The sequence below is a fragment of the Camelus bactrianus genome, chromosome 16 (assembly GCF_048773025.1).
Source record: "Camelus bactrianus isolate YW-2024 breed Bactrian camel chromosome 16, ASM4877302v1, whole genome shotgun sequence".
Lineage (NCBI taxonomy): Eukaryota > Metazoa > Chordata > Mammalia > Artiodactyla > Camelidae > Camelus > Camelus bactrianus.
The window spans coordinates 46141110-46159847 of record NC_133554.1 but is presented as its reverse complement, the minus strand read 5'-3'; the positions used below and the strand labels follow the sequence as shown (position 1 = coordinate 46159847).

The 18738-nt window shown below is 42.9% G+C and overlaps 1 long non-coding RNA gene across 2 annotated transcripts in view; it reads right to left on the bottom strand.

Moving 5' to 3' along the window:
- Positions 1-18738, bottom strand: part of LOC105069795 (uncharacterized) — a 29920-nt gene that overhangs the window by 3594 nt on the left and 7588 nt on the right. For both annotated transcript variants that reach the window (XR_835355.3, XR_835354.3), the window contains exons 3-4: positions 3221-3378; positions 1704-1838 (exon numbers count right to left, since the gene is read on the bottom strand). This is a non-coding gene — a long non-coding RNA (uncharacterized LOC105069795). The remainder of the gene's footprint in view (positions 1-1703; positions 1839-3220; positions 3379-18738) is intronic.

Genomic DNA, 18738 nt, shown 5'->3' with positions numbered 1-18738 from the left:
AGCAACCATCTCATAAGGGGGAGAAAAATATGGTACAAAAACCAAAATGTAAACTCGCAAAGCAGTAATGAAACCGGCACACAACTATTCATTTCAAGTCTATTTTGAAAAGCCTTTGATAATGCCAGTAATTCCCCGTAAAGCTCCTATTCTCTTGCCATGGTTCCCTTCTGCGGACGGAAAAAAGGTTTTGCTCTTCTACAGCTATTCCATTTAGGGAGATAAAGTCCACTTTCTTTCCCAATTTTAAATGTTTTTCATTCTTAAAAAGAATACCAGAAACCCCTGACCACCTCTGTCTAGCTAAGCCTACCACCCAGGCAGGGCTCAGGGGCAGCAGCAATGTGAATCCTTCTCGTTTTGCACAACAAAATTCATTTTATGGTCTTAACAAGGTGCTTAAATGTAGCAGAAGAGCCTTGTCCACAAGGTGCTGAAACACTCCCCGAAAAAGGTAGAAAATTCAACCACCTGTCTACCTACACATTTCCAAATATTCTGATGCTTCATAGCATGCCAACCAGGTAGTCTCCCTTTTTTGTCTTGGGTGACACCATGGAGTCCGAACAACTCCTCTGGGTGCCCCTGGCAGGTGTACCTACAACAGAGGGAGGAAGAGGTGGGGGCTCGAGATACACCTTTGGTTGCAATAACAGAAACTGACTTAGACAAGTTCAAGGAAGAGAAGGGCGATGGTCATATGACCTCACACTCTCCAAGGAAAGGCTGAGCAATCCCAAGGCTTGGGAAGAATGGGAACCAGCAGCAGTTGCTGTGGGGGAGTGAGGTGGCAGAGAAAGGATGGCAGAGCTGTGTGCAGGGACGGCGGCCCCGAGAAGGGAGTGCGCGGGTGGGCAGTTGGTCCCTTTCCTATAGGAAGACCAAAAGGAAGGTGAGGAATGAAGTAAAGTAATAGGAACCAAAGAGAAAAGGAAGATATGCATTAACTGAGGAGTGATGAAACAGCATCAACAAATGCTTTAGGGGAGAAAAAAAAAAAGCTTCAGCCAGACGTCAGCAGCTCACTGGCACTGAAGATCAGCCATGCCCAGTGCAGCAGCAGCTGGCGGAGGACTGCAGGTACAGAGCCCTTCTAACACGCCCACATTGGTCCTCCTGGTTTCATGGACTAATTTTAAAGAAAGTTGTGTCAGTTGAAAGGATGTGCATGATCTTGATGAAGCCCATGTACTTTTCACGCTGAAGTTTTAAGGCTTTAATAACTTGGCTTAGGTGTACGATCGACGTCAACCATGACTGTATTCTGGGCACTCTGAAGTTTCTTCCTGCAACTGATGTGGACTCGAGTTGCCGTCACTAGGTTTCTTTTTACATATATGGCAGTCATTCTGTGTCCCAAGGTATATGCCCTAAACATTAATAAATCGGTGCTTCAAGTCCACTTCAGTTTTTATCAGGAATGTTTCCTGAACACCTATGATGTTAAAAGCACTGTGCTGACTATTTATGTGGTTACAGAGTTTGAGTAAGATGTAGCCCTGCCTCTGTGGATCTTGTAATCTGGAAGTGGAGGCAGTGAGTGGAGGGGGAATTAGACACAATTAGACATTTATACTGGCAACCACAAGACACCCAGGTCTTATCTGCTTCAACAGAGTCTCTGCTTTACACCTCTTCCAGCTCCCTGATCAGAGCCTTTGGCCACCCTTCATCTGTTATACCTCCCCCAAACTAAATCTTACCCATCCTCTCATGCTGCTCATTCCAGAACCACGCCATCTTGTCAGATCCTCGCGTAGCACGTGATCTCTTTGGAACCTCTGCAGCCTTTGTGTATTCCAGTGTGAGGGAAGTTATCACTGGAGGTGAAGTGGTGCCTGTAAGATACCCTGAGTCAGCTGGCTCCGTGAACATCCCCCAGGGAGGCCGTGAACCCTGGGAATTTGCCTGAGCTGCTGCACACTCACACCCTTTTGCTATTCAGACACTTAGTCTGCCGTCATTCCTGACTTCATTCGGGACTTCATGTTTCTGCTTCCTCCTGTAAGAGTTCTCCGTGCTTTAATCAGGCTGGAGGGAGCGTGTGTGCATGCACACAGGTACCAAAGGGGAAATGATCATTCTAATGGGCTTCATTCCCTCTCTTGCTTTCCTGTCCACAGCTGCCTCTTAAAATCCAGGTGAGGGATGGCTACATGCCATACAGGTGTTGATGGATTTACCTCCATCAGTCCTGCCCTTGGAGAGAGGCTTGACCAAGGACAAGATCGGCCTGGTGATTGTGAAAATACTGTGTTGTTGGCCTTACCGGAGGGTGTCTCATGCTGGAAACCCTGTCCCCGGAGATCTGAGTACTGTAGCTTCTGCTTTCCTTCCCTCTGCCCTGATTCCAATGCAGATAGGAATCAAATGCCCTGGATTTTCCAGTCTGCCTGTTGTCAGCATCAATGCTTGCCGATTACCCAAGGGTCCTCACAAGACACCGCTGGCCCACAGCCCAAGTTCCATGGGGGTAGCAATAAACTCTTACTGCTTTGGAAGTGCAGCCCTCAGCACAGACCCTGGCCATAAGCATCTGATTCTTATCAGAGGCTGAAGGACAGGTTTTACCAGAGCTCCCATGCCCAAACTTGAAAAGCAAGTTCATCTGCCCTTTTACCACACTCACTTGGGGTTCCATCCTATTCTTGAGAAAAGGTCAATGCTCCACCACTATAATGACTCTTGAGATCACTGTGTGAGCTAGTGACCACTGGCTGTTGGTCACCGAGGCTGACCCACCACATCAGTTTGCCTGGGACTTAGGACGCTCGGTGCTAAACATGAGAAAGTCCCAAGCAGCCCGGGACAAGTTGATCACCCTGACTAGAGCTGACCTTGTCCACTTAGACCAGTTCCCCAGCGTGCATGGGACCTACACCTCAGCCAAAATCCATGGGGGACAAAGAAAGAAGTGCTTCTGGAACCACAGGCTGCCGCTTGTGTGTGCACAGGATAGTCTTCCTCCCCCTAGACTTGGATGGGGAAGGAGCAGGGAAGAATAGACAGTTTCATCATCACCATGTCCCTGGACTGTATTCTAAGTCTTATCAAAAAGGGATGTGGTTAGTTATTTGTAGACTGGGAAATAAATGACTGGTACAGAATTGGGCCATGGGCCTGGAACACCCAAACCTCCCCTCCATCATCCACTCCTTCCTGCAAGGTCATGAGGGGATCTATACTGACTGAGGACAGAGTGAGGCAGAGGGACACTTACTGTGGCTGGCATTTTGGCCCCAAACCCCATCGTCAAACTCAGTGAAGTGGCTTGAGTCATGGATAGGGCTCACTCTGGCTGAATCAGAATCAAAGCACCAATCGAGTTCTCAGGTCAAACCACGCTGATGCAAGGAAAAGCCACACCAGGAAAATCACCTGTGAGCAGAGCCAAAGAATCAGGAAGGGGAACATGAGCAAGGGAGCATTTGCCCTGATGGCCAAAGGTGGGTGTCCTAGCCAGGGCATTGGGAATCCTACCCCTCCTATTGCTCACACCCCTGGCAGCAGAATCAGGCAGTGGCTGGGGCTCCAGGCCACGCCTTCTTTTCCTGGAATCCTTACAGACGCAAGATGCAAAGAGAGACTATACATGTGCTTTGGGACCTTTATTTTAAAAGCTCTGTCTCTGTGTCCATGGCCCATTAAAACGTCCTAAGTTGACCAATTTATTGAGCTTGTCTCCTTTTGTGGGAACTGAGTTTCCCCCATTTTGAAAGTCGTTTTTGTGTAAGTATCCACAGGACTGGTGGTCAAGACCCTGAGCTTCAGCGTTTTTAAGGATCTCTGTGATTGACTTAAGGCGAAACATTAAACTTCTCAGCTTCCTCGCCTGTAAAATTGAATGGACTAACTTTTGGACACTAAAGTTTCTTCCAGCTTTAAGATTCATCTCTCTCTCCCCTCAACCCCCTTCTCTCTCACACACATGCTTATTCTGCTTTATTTCTGGGCATTAACTCTGAATGCTATGCCAAACCATATTAGAGCCAGAGGCAAAAAGGAACAGTCAGTAATACCTGTCCTCTCTTTAAATATTAATATTTTATTCATGAATTTTTTGCATTAATTTGGATTTTAATGCAATATTTAAAATCTTGGCGCCTGAATTTTTGGTGCCCTCTAGGCCAGTGCCTCACCTGCCTCATCCTAGTCCCAGCCCTGTCAACCGTCTCTAACTCTGGGTGATGATGGAAGAAGGGACTGTCACAGGCAGAAAGAAGAGACTAAATGCAACCCACTTGACAAAGTTACCAAGGGCCAGCCATCGTGGTTATTTTATTATCAGTAACCCACCTATAATTTCTAGTTATTTGTTTTGTTTCCCCCAGACTAACAATTCTTTGAATGGGGGACCCTCACGTCTTTTTTTTTTTTTTTTTAAATCCTACTCTCCATGTACCAAATGCCAGCACAGAGTTAAGCACTGAATTATTAGAACAAAATGACAAACCACGCACTGAATTCTCGATTTCACACTCACCCTTCTCTTGACCTTCCATGAGACAACTATCTCTCATTAAAAAATTTCTCTATGTTCAGACAATAAAAGCCCAAGTAGCTGGAAGAAAACCAGAAGAGTAAAACAGTGGTTTTTACACAGGGTTATCAGATAACAAAAAAGAAATGTGAGTTTTATTCCTCGCTTTTTTCTTTCAGAGTCGAGAGGAGCAGAGGGAGGTAAAACACAGATGAACAAGCTTCATGGGACCGAGAGAATTTCAGAATGTCCTCACTCGGAGGAAGGTCACCATTCTTGGACCTGATAAACCCAAGGATGCCTGTCACCCACTGGCCAGCAGCAGGGTCTGCGGGCAAACATGTTCTAACTGCACAAGCCTGGGCTTGGGGCGGAGGGCAAAGAACGTAGGATTGAAAGAATATCTGCAAAGTCTGCATTAGAGGACGTTTCAAAGGAATTTTCTTTCTTTCAATTAGATGCATTAATAAAGACTGGAAGCTGTAAAACTGGATTCGTGCCAAAGTGCTGGCAAGTCTTTATCAAGTAAATAAGCGATCATGGGTGTTCAGGTGCTGTAGGGCAGGATGACACTCAATTGTGTTCTCTTATTTGGCTACTAACTGGCTGTGTGCCCTTGAGCAAATCACTTGTCCTCTCTGTGCTTTATGTTCTTTAGCTATAAAAGAGGGTGTTGGACTAAGACAGCTGCTAAGATCCCTGCTACCTCTGACATCAAATAGGAGAAGCACTACTGAAGGGCTGAGGGAAAGTTTGTTAAAAATTCCTTCCTGTTGTCCTTCTGCCCTGCTAGCCTTTTTCATCAAGAGTGTCAAATTCTTAATTAGTAGGTTACCAAACATGAGGAAGGCAAAGCTGTACTATATACATTTGGGAGGAAAGAAGGTTTACCTTTTTAAAGGGGAGAAACAGAGCTTGCTTAGGAGTCTAACTGAAGCAAGTCACACCCCCACAAAAATGAGATGGAAGCATGAAAGATGGTGAAAATCTGGAACTCTGTGCAAGCGAAAAACAAGAGCCATGTTGGTATTTTTAAAAAGAGTCTCATTCCGTTTGCAACATCTTTGTGCCTCCTTTATGGATTTCTCCATCTTTTCCAGCTCTACAATGAGCTATTTTAAGACTGTTTTCCTTCTCTACAGTAACACTGTTCAGATAGCAATTTAATTGTCATCATACTTTTTCTTAGTCTTTCAAGGCCTTTCATTATGGTAAAATAATTTTAGGCACACTGAGCATACATCCATTAAATACTTTCCTTATTTCACTAATGAACTCTTATAGGTGGTAAAAATTAACTTCATTCCACCCATGATACTCACATATCTGTTAAATTTTTATAGTTGAGAAACGAAGGTTGCAACTAACTGAAGGCAAATGAGAATCTCCTCTCAAAATGTTAAGTCTGTTGTTTCATTTCTGCCAAGTTGTAGCCGAAGAAAAGCCTATAAAAATACTTCACAAAATGAAAATGGCTCAACAGGTCCAATCTCAGGGTTGATGTCGCAAAAAAGTGTTTTACAGGCCGGAGATGCTTAGGACTTAGAAGGCGCCCATGTTAATGCATTGGAAGGGAATCTGAGCAGACGTGTTTAAGCTTCATCTCAGGGGGCCAATCACTAGCACGCTTGCGTGGGACTGACAACATCAAGGTCCTGGATTGAATCACCACCCATCTCAGCCAATATCACTTAATTTCCTAGCTCTGGCTATAACCCTAACACCTCTCTGCCATTTCACACACCCCTATGGGAGGTTTCAAGCAAGGAGGGTGGAGGATGGGGATGGGGTCAAACCCTGCCCTGCAGCATAGAAAGGAACTCCAAGCTCAGGCTCTACCCACTGAAGGATGCCACTTTGACACACGAGGGATAACACATTCTAACGGTGATGGTCAGACCCATTAACTCTGGTTGGAAGGTGCACTGAAAAGGAAAACAGAAATCATCCCATCACATTGGTAACAATAATGATCCTGTTGGTAAGGGGGGTTGGGAGTGGAGGCAAGGGATGTGCCTTTAGAGATAAAAGGGCAAGAGCCAGAGTTCTCTTTAGGGAGACGGGACAAATGTCATATGGCAAGAAAGGTCCATGGACTGTCCCTCCAGAGAAATATTTCCAGAACCATCAAGGGCCTTGACGACTAAAACTGGGATTTAGTAAGTGCTTCCTTACTTAGAATCAGTCCCTTTCATAGCCAGCTCTGATCTACTTAACGTCGGTGCCTTAGGTAGAAGGAGCAGTGTGTGGATTTTTCTTCAGTCAGATTTAATTCCAGTTTCTGTCTTTAAATGGGTGCAAACTGCTCCAAAGTGTTCCACGAGCCTGGTGCCTTAACCCCACTTCTCGTCTTTCCTTCATCTCTTATTCTGAATTTTTCCCCTCATTTCTCTCCCCCTTTCTTTCTAAACCCCAAATGGTGGATTGATGAGAGGACACAATTGATAGTAAAAAGAAGATTGTGTAAGAGAAGACAGACAGAAGCCCCTCCAGTCACATCCCGTGGCCTGGACGGAACCACTAAGGAGGGTCTGGTGGAGTTCACACTGATGTGGAGTTTAGGGCTTAACAACATAACCAGGAGGCTCAGTGACCACTCTCAAGAAAAAAATAAAGAAGAGAGGAATGAGAAGGCAGTTGTCATATTTTTTCATTTTATAGAAATCATTATTTCATTGCACTCCCATTTATACATTCATACACACAACCTGATACCTATATATATGTATATGGCAGTGAGCCATGTAGGACTGCAGAGAATTATAAGTGGAGTCTGCCTTAAAAAAAAAAAAAAAAAAGGTTTCGCTCTTCGAGTGACAGTAAATTGGATAAATGCTATTTTTAGATGAAATATATCTAACTCATATCCAGATGTGATTCCACCACATGAAGAGAAAAACAAATCTATCTAAAGCACTGAGCTGTACTTGAAAATATTTTTTAAAGATCTCTGGCAATAATGATTTATCATGGAAAGGCTCAGACACGTGGTACTGACCACCAGCCTCTGCAGCGGTTCCCTTGGGAACAGCATCTGCACACATGGCTTCAACATGTCGATGATCCCAAGGTTTACATTCCTGATTTAATTGTTACGAACTCTCTGGGCTCGCGACTTGTGGGCAGTGTATTTCCCCATGAGCATAAAGGACTAAGGGGAGAAGAACAAATGGGTTGGGATTCTGGGCTAAGCCAGTGGGGTCCTCAAACGCCTGGCGTCTCGAGGGGTCCATCTGCTTGTTCAAAGGATGCTGCTCCCACACCAGACATTCTCGGAAGTCCTCCTACCCATTCACTCGGCAAATATGATTAAGCACCTACCATTTTCCACGCTGAGCACCAAGTGAGGAGCAGGACAAACACAGCCCCTGGCCTCATGCTTATAGTCTGTAGTCTGGAATTTCTTCTGGAGCCCCAATTACAAGTTACAAGAGAAACTCAAATCTTCTTACTTTAGTGACAAATAGTGGTGTCGGGTTTGATCACAGTCTTTGCTATCGTGAGTGACCTTGAATATTGTCCGGCCATCTGAAATGTCAATCCCTGAAATACAGTTCCCAAAATATAGAATATTTTGAAGATATTCAAAACAACAGGAATATGGGCTTTAAGGGAAGAGTTACAAATAAATGCTAGGGTAGGGGCATCATCCCTGGAATAAAGGCGTGGCCTCTCCAAGTGATTCTTTCTGCAGTTTATGCTCCTGCAAGGGAGTGAGGACGTCTGCCAAGGACAGCAGCAAGGTGGCAGGGAGGAGGCAGGGCGAGAGGGTGTGGCAGGGAACTAGGCAGGGCGAGAGGGTGTGGCAGGGAACTAGGCGGGGCAAGTTGGGCAGGTGATAAAAAAATCCCTGGATAGAGGAAGGAGTAGAGCTCTCGTGGAGGATAAAGGCAGTAAATGAGGGCAGCTTAGGAAGACTTGAGCCCAGATGGTTAGAGAACCTTGGCCAAGCATGTAACAGAATCCATCAAAAAACTGGAAGGGGACTCACAGGAACTAGGTCTGCCACCTGGGCACCAAAGCCCAGGGCGGTAGAAATATCCAGGTTACCCCACGCAACCTGGCCATGAGGAGCCAGACAGGTGATCTGGCCTCATGCAGGGCTGGGGAAGGACATGGCAGGCCACATGGCTTCCCGGTGCCACAGGAGTGCCAGGCCCTTCTCCTAGTTGTAGGAGCAGCCACAACTACCTTCAAATCTTCACGACTGTCTGAGCGGCGCCATCTCTGCCCCAAGAAGAAGATGGAGCCACCTAAGGATAGCTATCTACTCATGGACAGTCAGTAAAGGGTTAAGATGGAACAGGGGCTAATGACTTTGACATTCTTTCCTATGGATTTCTTAAATGTCCAGGAGCCATCTGAAGATGCACCCATACAGAAAAAATCCTCTTTTCATAACTCACAAATCATATGCACTGTTTTGCAGTTTAAGTGGGTTTTTTTACCCCCAGCATTAGAGATGGATTTGCCTGTACCCGATAGACTTTCCTAAATCTCTCACAAATAGCCCACTCTGCAGAGAAGCCCAGCTGCAAGCTGGAGTGTGCCTTGAAGGCATGAAAATCGAGCTGATCAAACTGATGAAGATATCAGGCCCGCAGCATCAGTTTCACTCACATTATACTCTACGCTAAACCAAGCAGGGCAAGCCAGAGTTTGCTTCCTTTCCCTCCTCAACAGCCGCCCCATCGGGATAATCTTTTAAGCCCAGAGGATCAGAAATGTACTCATCTTGTGCTTCTTGACACCCTGGGTAATGCTGCTCCCCAGTCGTGATGTTAATGGAGCTGTTCTCTTGGTCTCCACCCCAGCGCCCTCCTTTACACCGGCAGTTTAAAAATACACCTCAGATGGGATGGCCTGGTGGGTGGGGGCCAGGCTTCCCACCTTGGCTGCATACAGTTGCTATTTATTTTTAAAATCAGTTTTCGAAACTGGTCTCTATGCAAGATTTTGTTGGATAAAACAAAAAATTCGGAGGAGGTTCCATTTCATGTATACATGAAGGTGGGGTGCTTGAAATCACTGTCCTAGACCAAGAGTCAGCAGTCATTTCAACCATATGTGGGATGAACAGGACTAGACAGTGGGGTAAGCGAATTCCTTCTGTGGTCTGTTAAGCCCAAGGCATGGATAAGAAAACAAAAAATGGAATTAATAAAAGGGAGAAGAAAGAAGAGGGAAGCCAGAGAGAGAAAAGGCTCAATTGCTACAGTAGTGGTTTGGGGATTTGTCTCCCCAGAAAATGCACACATATATTCACCTAGTACTCTGCAAATCATCTGTAGGGCTGCATGGACTGTGAGGTCCCTGATTTGGGGACCCAGGCTGAAAACCATGGAAAGCCTCAGCCCCCAGCAACCGCCTCAGGTCACCCTGTCAGTTACACAGGGTGCTTGCTGTGAAGGCAAAATTCTGGATTCTTCATTTTTCTTTAATGCTACTCTGATCATTTTTCCTAATTCTCCTCCTCTGGATACTGCTTTGGAACCATAATGAACCACAATGAACCGCACCAAACGTTTTTGACATGGGCTTTCAAATATTTCACTCAGGATTCTCTTGATTTAATGGCCTTTATCAGCTACGCTCCAATCCATATCTTTAGATATCTAATCAGAAAAAGTAACGTGGTTGTCAGTTTCAGGCAAAGTCTACCACTTGCCACATGTGTTTCAACACTTGTCATATTTATAGCTCCCCCTTGGAAGCACAAACAATTGACATTTTTGCTGGACACACCTAATGTTACTCTGTTATTTTAACAGCATCAGCCTCCTGGTGTCATCCTCAGGCCTCCTGTGCTCCCTTAGGCCCTGATTGCATTGATACTGAAACTTCAATCAACCTTCTATTTAGAACCTTAAGACCAAGTAATCCACCAGGTCATTACCCTGTCATGCCTGATCATTACCCAAAATAATCACTGCCTTTCTGCCTCTCTACCCTTCCTCTCCTGCACTGGCAAAGTAGGGTTTAATTCCAGCACAGACTTTTCCTTCTGAGTTCCAGCCTCAAGAACCAGGGGCTTGTATGTCCCGAAGACATCTTAAACTCAACATGCCTAAAGCTGGACTCTTCCTTCCTCCAGATCTATTCCTCCACCTGTCTGCCTGCACCCACCGCCATACAAACAGTGCTTAAGACAAAGATATCTGGATTCCCTCCTTCTCCACCCTCACATACATCAGGCGATAAGATCTCCGTGATTCCACCTGCTTCACAGCCAAGTGTGTTAGTTCAGGTCCTCCTCTTCCTTCTGGATTACTGCAGCAATCTAACTGGACCTCCTCATTCCACTTTCAGCCCCTCTCCCCTCCATCGGCTGCCAATGACCTTCCAAATTATGAATCTGCTCTTGTAACCATTTCCACTTAAAATCCTTCAACGGATGCCCCTTGCCTTCAAAATACAAACCGGCATGGAACTCAGCCGCTTCATAAGCTATCCCCGTGTCGCCCTCTGCTCCTCCAGGCCAGCACCCGAAGCTTGGGCCCAGGAAACCTCGTGCTCGTCCTCTAAATGATGGCCTTTCTCTCTTGGCCACCCTTTTCCTTGCTGAACACCTATGTATTCTTCAAAAATATATGGGATGTTTATGCTGGCACTATTTTGGTGCTGTACGCATATATTAGAAGTTTTAATCCTCCCAGAAATCCCCTGGGACTTGCAGAATTTGCTGAAAGTCACTCAGCTGATGAGTAGCTAAATAGAGACTCAAATCCAGGCCTGCCTGATCTCCATGAAGCCAAGACGCCCCACTTCAGAACTGCACTCAGATGTCATTTGCTCCTGGGGGCTTCCCCGATCCCTCCTCTGGCCTGCTCTTATACCCCCTGCCTGGGCTTTCCACTAACAGCCTTGAGTAATACGCAGGGCAGTGTTCATCAGTCTCTGTCCTGTGTTGTGGGCTTTATAGTTGGTAGACGCCTTGGGCCTTTTAATGAGAAGAGAACACCTGTTAACAGAAACTAAAATTTAAATAATGTGTAAACTATGAGTCGACCCCCGACCCCGACTCCAGCTCCTTAGAAGCCACCAATGTTACCCTCCTTGTAAAACCTTCCAGAAACATTTATGACTATGGAAATATATGTACATACACTCTTTCCCCCAACAGATGGGCTCATATCATACAAACTTTTATGCAATTTGTTTTTTTCCTTAAAACTTCATCCTAGACATTTTTCTACATCAGTACGTGTAGATCTACCTTTCTTACAGAAATAATTCCGTGTATACTATTTTTACAATTTGTATAAATGAATAAAACTCACTGTTTAAAGGTTAGAAAGTCAGTCTGAAAATAAAAATTCTAGCCACGGGCTATTTACAAGAGAAACACCTAAAACATGATGCAGAAAGATGAAAAGTCAAGGGATTTATTGAAAAAAATAAGAAAGAACACATAAGAAAGAAACACATGTGTGTTTAAATAAATAAATTGAAGAGAAAGGAAATTTCTGCCTTACAAAAGAAAGCTAACTGGTAAATACAGAAGGAATGATGAAAGTAGAAAATTGCCATTTGGCGACCATCATGTTAATAATTGATTCAAGCAAAAATCTCTAATTTTTACTAAAGGGTAAAAATTTGAGGAGTAACCACTTATTTACAATTGTCTCAAAATCTCTCTTGACGAGAATCAATTTGTAAATTACAAAAGGAAAAATAATAACTTTCTATTGAAGAGACTTGACAGGCACCGCTCTAACCAAGTGATCTGAATTAGCAGCACGATTAACGTGCACATCACTTGATACCCTGCACTAAGAAGGACACAGCATTACTTCTGGGGTATTTCTGTCAAAATGCATAACCTGAATATCACCGTGAGGAAGCATCAGACAACCGCAAATCGAGACATTCTGCAAAATAACAGACCAGATCCTTCAAAAATGTCAAGTTCAGAAAAGACAGTGAAAGCTCCAAGGAAGCATTTCAGATTAAAGATGGCTAAAGAGATGTGACAACAGAATGCAACCTGTGATTCAAGACTTTCTTTTGCTATAAAGGACATTACTGGGACAAATCCCAGTGGCCTTTCAAAATTACAAATCTGATCTTGTAACCACGTCTACTTGACGTCCTTCAATTATGTCCTCTGCCTTCAAAATATAAACCAAACCCATTAGCACGGAATTCGATGCTGTCCATGAGTGGTCCCATCTGTAAATACTTCAGCAAGTATCTCTAAGCAATGACTTTTTCATCGTTAATGTAGCCATAATTTCAGAGGGCTGGATGTGGAAGCTACAGGAGACTCAGACTGTACCAGCCAGCCTGTGTACCAACGAGCCCCTCCATCCAGGACGCTGGCCGCACTGGAGTGCCCTTACTGCAGATGAGCTGAATTCAGGATCTCTAAGAGTAAAGCTAGGGTGGTATTTTTAACCAGGGGATTAGAGCGTGCAGTCGGCCCTGCCACCCTCTGCATTCTCTTCTCCCACCCCCTCACTCTTGAGCTCTGTGCAATGATGAACTGTAATCCTGGGGACCTAGTCTTGAGCCTCTGCCTGGGAAGGTTTTGCCCTGCTTTGCCCACTCCCCTGGGCTGGCACCTGGCTCCTCTGGGCTTCTGGAGTGCCCCGGCATTGCTACCCAGGATGCATGTTTTCCATATGTCATCTTTAATAGACACATCTCCTTGAGGTTGACTGGCAAGCAGTGTGGACGGCACTGAACCAGAGGTTTTGAGAGTCTCAAAGGAGGGGGCAAGATGTCCCTGAGTTGGAAATTCTGAAAAGGCCTCATCTCCTCAAAGCAGGATGGGATGGGTGGAGATGTAAAATTGGGCTTGCTCCTACCTGATCTGAGTCCTCTAAAATTTCTCTTCTCCACCCCCTTTCCCCACTTTAATTAAAATGTGATCATCTGCATCTTGAAGGTGGCTTATTGCATGGTCTTTAGAGTCTGAGAACACTGGGCTTTGCACCTATGTAGCCTGGGGAAGGTCAGTGGACCTCACTGACCTCAGGTTCCTCATCAGAGAGCTGAGACTAATGGCACTTCACAGGGTTGCAGTGAGCATTAAATGGAATGCTCTAGATAGGGGCAACAGGGAACCCCTAAAGGTGAGCAGTTGAACAGTCGTTCTGAGGTGGGCTTGGAGTAGGGAAAAGCTGGAGGACTCTCTCTTGGGACATCTGTCATATCCCAAGCAGCAAAAGCATTACCTGACTCTTCTTAAGAGACTTCTTGTGAGATCACTGTAGATTCGCATGTGTTGTAAGAAATAATACGGAGAAATCCTGTATACTCTTTCCCCAGTTTCCCCCAGTGGCACATCTTAAAAAAACTATAGGACCATCACAACCAGAATATTGGCATTGATACAATCAAGATTCAGAACATTTCCTTCACCACATGCTGCCCTTTCATAAGTGCACCCACATCTCTTCCAGCCCCATCCCCTCCTTAACCTCTGGCAACCACTGATCTATTTCTATAATTTTGTCATTTCAAGAATGTTATATAAATGGGATCATATAGTATATAATCTTTGGGGATTGGATTTATTCATTCACATTAATCCTCCAGAGAGTCATGGAAGTGTTGTTGTACCAATAGTTCATTCCTTCCACTGCTCAGTAGTATTGTGGATATACTGCCACTCACATGCATTCACCTGCTGAAAGACACCTAGGTTGTTTCCAGTTTAGGGCTGCTATGAATAAAGCTGCAATTAACATTTGTGTCTAGGTTGTGTGAACTCTTCTGAAGTAAATGTCCAAGAGTGTCATTGCTGGGTTGTGTGGTCATTCCATGTTTGGTTTAAGAAACTGCCAAGCCACAGAAAACCCAGAACTGCCAAAGTAATACTGAAGAAAAAGAACAAAGCTGGAGGAATAACCCTCGCAGACTTCAGACAATACTGCAGACCTACACTAATCAAAACAGTGTGATATTGGCACAAAAACAGACATATTGATCAATGGAATAGAGTTCAGAGCGCAGAAATAAACCCACAGACCTACAGTCAATTAATTTTCAACAAAGGAGGCAAGAATATACAATGAAGAAAAGACAGTCTCTTCAGCAAGGGGTGTTAAGAAAACTGGACAGCAGCATGTAAATCAATGAAGTTATAACACTCTCTAACACCATACACAAGAATAAACTCAAAAAGGCTTAAAGACAAATATAAGACAAGACACAATCAGCCTCCTAAAAGAAAACATTGGCAAAACATCCTCTGACATAAATCTTAGCAATATTCTCCTAGGGCAGTCTACCCAGGCAATAGAAATAAAAGCAAAAATAAACAAATGGAACATAATTAAACTTATAAGCTTTTGCACAGCAAAGAAAACCATAAGTAAAATAAAATGACAACCTACAGAATGGGAGAAGATCTTTGCAAATGATGTGACTGACAAAGGACTGACAAATGATGCAATTTCCAGAATATATAAACAGCTCATACAACTTAATAAGAAAAAAAAATCCAATCCAAAAATAAGCAGAAAATCTAAACAAGCAATTCTCCAAAAAAGACAAACAAATGGCCAATAGGCACACGAAAAAATGCTCAGTATCGCTAATTACCAGAGAAATGCAAATCAAAACTACAATGAGGTATCACCCCACACCAGTCAGAATGGCCATCACTAAAAAGTCCACAAACAATAAATGCTAGAGAGGGTGTGGAGAAAAGGAAAACCTCCTATACTATTGGTGGGAATGTAGTTTTGTACAGCCATTATGGAAAACAGTATGGAGATTCCTCAAAAAACTAAAAATCCAGCAATCTCACTCCTGGGCATATATCCGAGCGAACCTTATTCAAAAATATACCTGCACCCCAATGTTCATAGCAGCACTATATACAATAGCCAAGACATGGAAGCAATCTAAATGTCCATCAACAGATGATTGGATAAAGAAGTTGTGGTATATTTATACAATGGAATACTACTTAGCCATAAAAAAGAATAAAATAATGCCATTTGCAGCAACATGGATGGACCTAGAGATCATCATTCTAAGTGAAGTAAGCCAAAAAGAGAAAGAAAAATACCATATGAAATCACTCATATGTGGAATCTAAAAAAAGAAAAAACGAGGACACTAATGAACTCATCTACAAAACAGAAACAGACTTGCAAACATAGTAAGCAATCTTATGGTTACTGGGGGAAAGAAGGAGGGAAGGGATAAATTTGGGAATTTGACATTAGCCGCTATGTATAAAAATGGATTAAAAAACAGATTTCTTCTGTATAGTACAGAGAACTATATTCAATATCTTGCAATAACATTTAATGGAAAAGAACATGAAAATGAATATATGTATGTATATGCATGACTGGGACAGTATGCTGTACACCAGAAATTGACACATTGTAACTGACTTTACTTAAATTAAAAGAAAAGAAAAGAATGCTCCAGAGGGGAAAAAAAAAGAAAGAAACTGCCAAGCTGTCTTCCAGAGCAGCTGCACCATTTTACATCATGCCAGTTGTATGTAAGTGATCCAATTTCTCTGTATCATTGCTGGCATCTGATATTGTCACTATTTTTTATTTTAGCATTTCTGACAGGCAAGTTTCAATTTGGATTCCCCTAATGACTAGTGATATTGAACATCTTTTCATGTGCTTATCTGCCATCTTTACTGTTTTCTTCATGTCTTTTGGCCATCTTATTATTGGATTTTTACTTTTTTTACTGTTGAGTTTTAAAAAATTCTTTACATATTCTAGACGTCAGATATGTGGCTTGCAAATATTTTCTTTATAGAAATATTTCCAGAGCTGTCTTTTATCCCCTTACCTGAGTCTTTTGCAGAGCAAAAATTTTAATTTGATGAGGTCTAATTTATCAGCGTTTCCTTTTATGGACCCTGTTTTGAGTGTCAAGTCTAAGAACACTTTTCCTAGCCCTACATCTCAAAGATTTCCTATTTTTTCTAAAAATCTTAGTTTTACATTTCATATTTAAGCTGGTGATCTTTTTTAGTTACTTTTTGGTAGAAAAATATGAGACTTTGTTTTTGCCTATGGTTGTCTAATTGCTTCAGCGCCATTTCTTGAAAAGGCTTTCCTCCTTTGAATTGCTTTTACATCTCTGTCAAAAGTCATTTGGACATATTTGTGTGAGTCTATTTCTAGATTCTCTTTCCTATTCCATTAATATGTATCTAATGTGTCTCTTTGCCAATCCTATGCAATCTTAATTACTACAGCTATAGAGTAAGTCTTGAAATCACATAGACTGATTACTCCCACCTTATTCCTTTTCAAAATTGTTTTAGCTTTTTGTTTTGGTTTTCCACAGAAATTTTAAACTATTCTTCTCTATATCTATTTAAAAATTTTTTCTGGGATTTTGATAGCAATTACATTAAACTTTAGATCCATCTGGGGAGAACTGACATCTTTACTATGTTGAATCTTCTAACTGATGAGAATGGAATCTCTCTCCATTTGTTTAGATCTTCTTTGATATCTGTCCTCATATTGTATAGTTTACAACATAAAAGTCCTGTACTTGTTTTGTTAGAGTTTTACCTAGGCATTTTTTGAGTGATTGTTAATATTATATTTTTCATTTTGGTATCCACATGTTCATTGGTAGTATATATAACTGATTTTGGTATCTTGATCTTGTATCACATAACCTTGTTAAACTCATTTATTCCACAGGGTTTTGTTTGTTTTGGTTTAGGGTATTCTGGGGGGGGGGGGGGAGGGGGAAAATTCTTTGGTATTTTCTATGTGGACAATTGTGTCATCAGCAAATAGGGACATTTTGATTCCTTTCTTCCCCATTTATATGCCTTTTCTTTTCTTTCCTTATCGTACTGGTTAGACCTTCCAACACTAGGTTCAATAAGAGTGGTGAGAGTGGACATCTTTGCTTTGTCTCAGTCTTAGGGGAAAACTTGGGTCTTTCACCATTTAATATAATGTTGACTGTTGTAGGTGTTTTGTAGATGCTGAAAGGCATAGGGTGGACGTTTCCATTCCAAAAGGGAGAAACAGAAAAGAAGGAAAGGGTGATGGGTCTCAAGCAAGTCTTAAACTTAGCAAGGTAAGTCCCACTAGACCTTAAAGCCTGAGAATAATCCTGTTTGGTTCTCTGCTCTGCCTTATGGACCCACTGAGACAGTGATTCCATCTCTGTGGCTCTGCCAGACAGGGATCTGGCCCCTTCGCTCAGAAGCTGCATGGCCTGTTGAAACCCAGGTGGTGGCTTTGATGATCTCTGAATTGCCTTCAGGGTTGTTCTTCCTTTTCTTTAAATAGCACATATTTGGAGCCAAATAGCTCTATGGTCTGAACTTAGAGGATTTAAGAAATCTAACAGCCTTCCTTCATTTCATCTCATTTTTTAATGTTCCCTTTAATTCAAATTGGCAGTGTCTTTCCTGGTATTAACCCATCTCTATTCCTGGCTTCTGCTGAAATGACTGATTAATTCCATGAGCTGCACCCATGACCTCTCTATCAAATGCTGTTCAGCCACACTCCTAGTGTTCTCTTCAGAACAACCTCTCATTTTTCACAATATGGATAGGTTGAGAATTTCCCAAATCTTCAAGTTCTGGTTCCTTTTTGCTTAATAATTCCTTCTTCAATTAATCTCTCCCCTTTCACATTTTACTGTAAGTATTCAGAGGAACCAAGCTTCTCCTTCAATACTTTACTTAGAAATCTCCTCAGCTGAGTATTCAGCTTTATCAATCACAAGTTCTACCTTCCACAAAATATTAGAACACAATTCAGCCAAGTTCTTCGCTACATTATAGCAAAAATCACCTTTCCTCCAGTTTTCAAACACCTGTTCTTGATTTCTGTCCAAGATCTCACCAAAATCACTTTAACATCTATATTTCTAGCAAGCGCCTCAAAACTCTTCCAGACTCTACCCATCACCCAGTTCCAAAGCTGTTTTGACATGTCTAGGTATTTGTTATGGCTGCACCCCACTTCTTAGCACCAAAATCTATCTTAGTCTGCTTGGGCTGCTATACCAAATATATACACCAGAGATTAGGTGCCTTAACCAAAATTTATTTTCTCACAGTTCTAGAGACTGGAAGTCCAAGGTCAAAGCACAACAGGGTCAATGTCTGGTGAGGGCTGTCTCCTTGTGTTGCAGATGGCCACCTCTCACTTACGTCCTCCGTGGCAGAGAGCAAGCAGACTCTCACACTCCTTCTTCTTATAAAGCCACTAATCCCATCATGAGGGCCCCACCCTCATGACCTCATCTAACCCTAATTACCTCCCAAAGGCCTCATTTCCAAA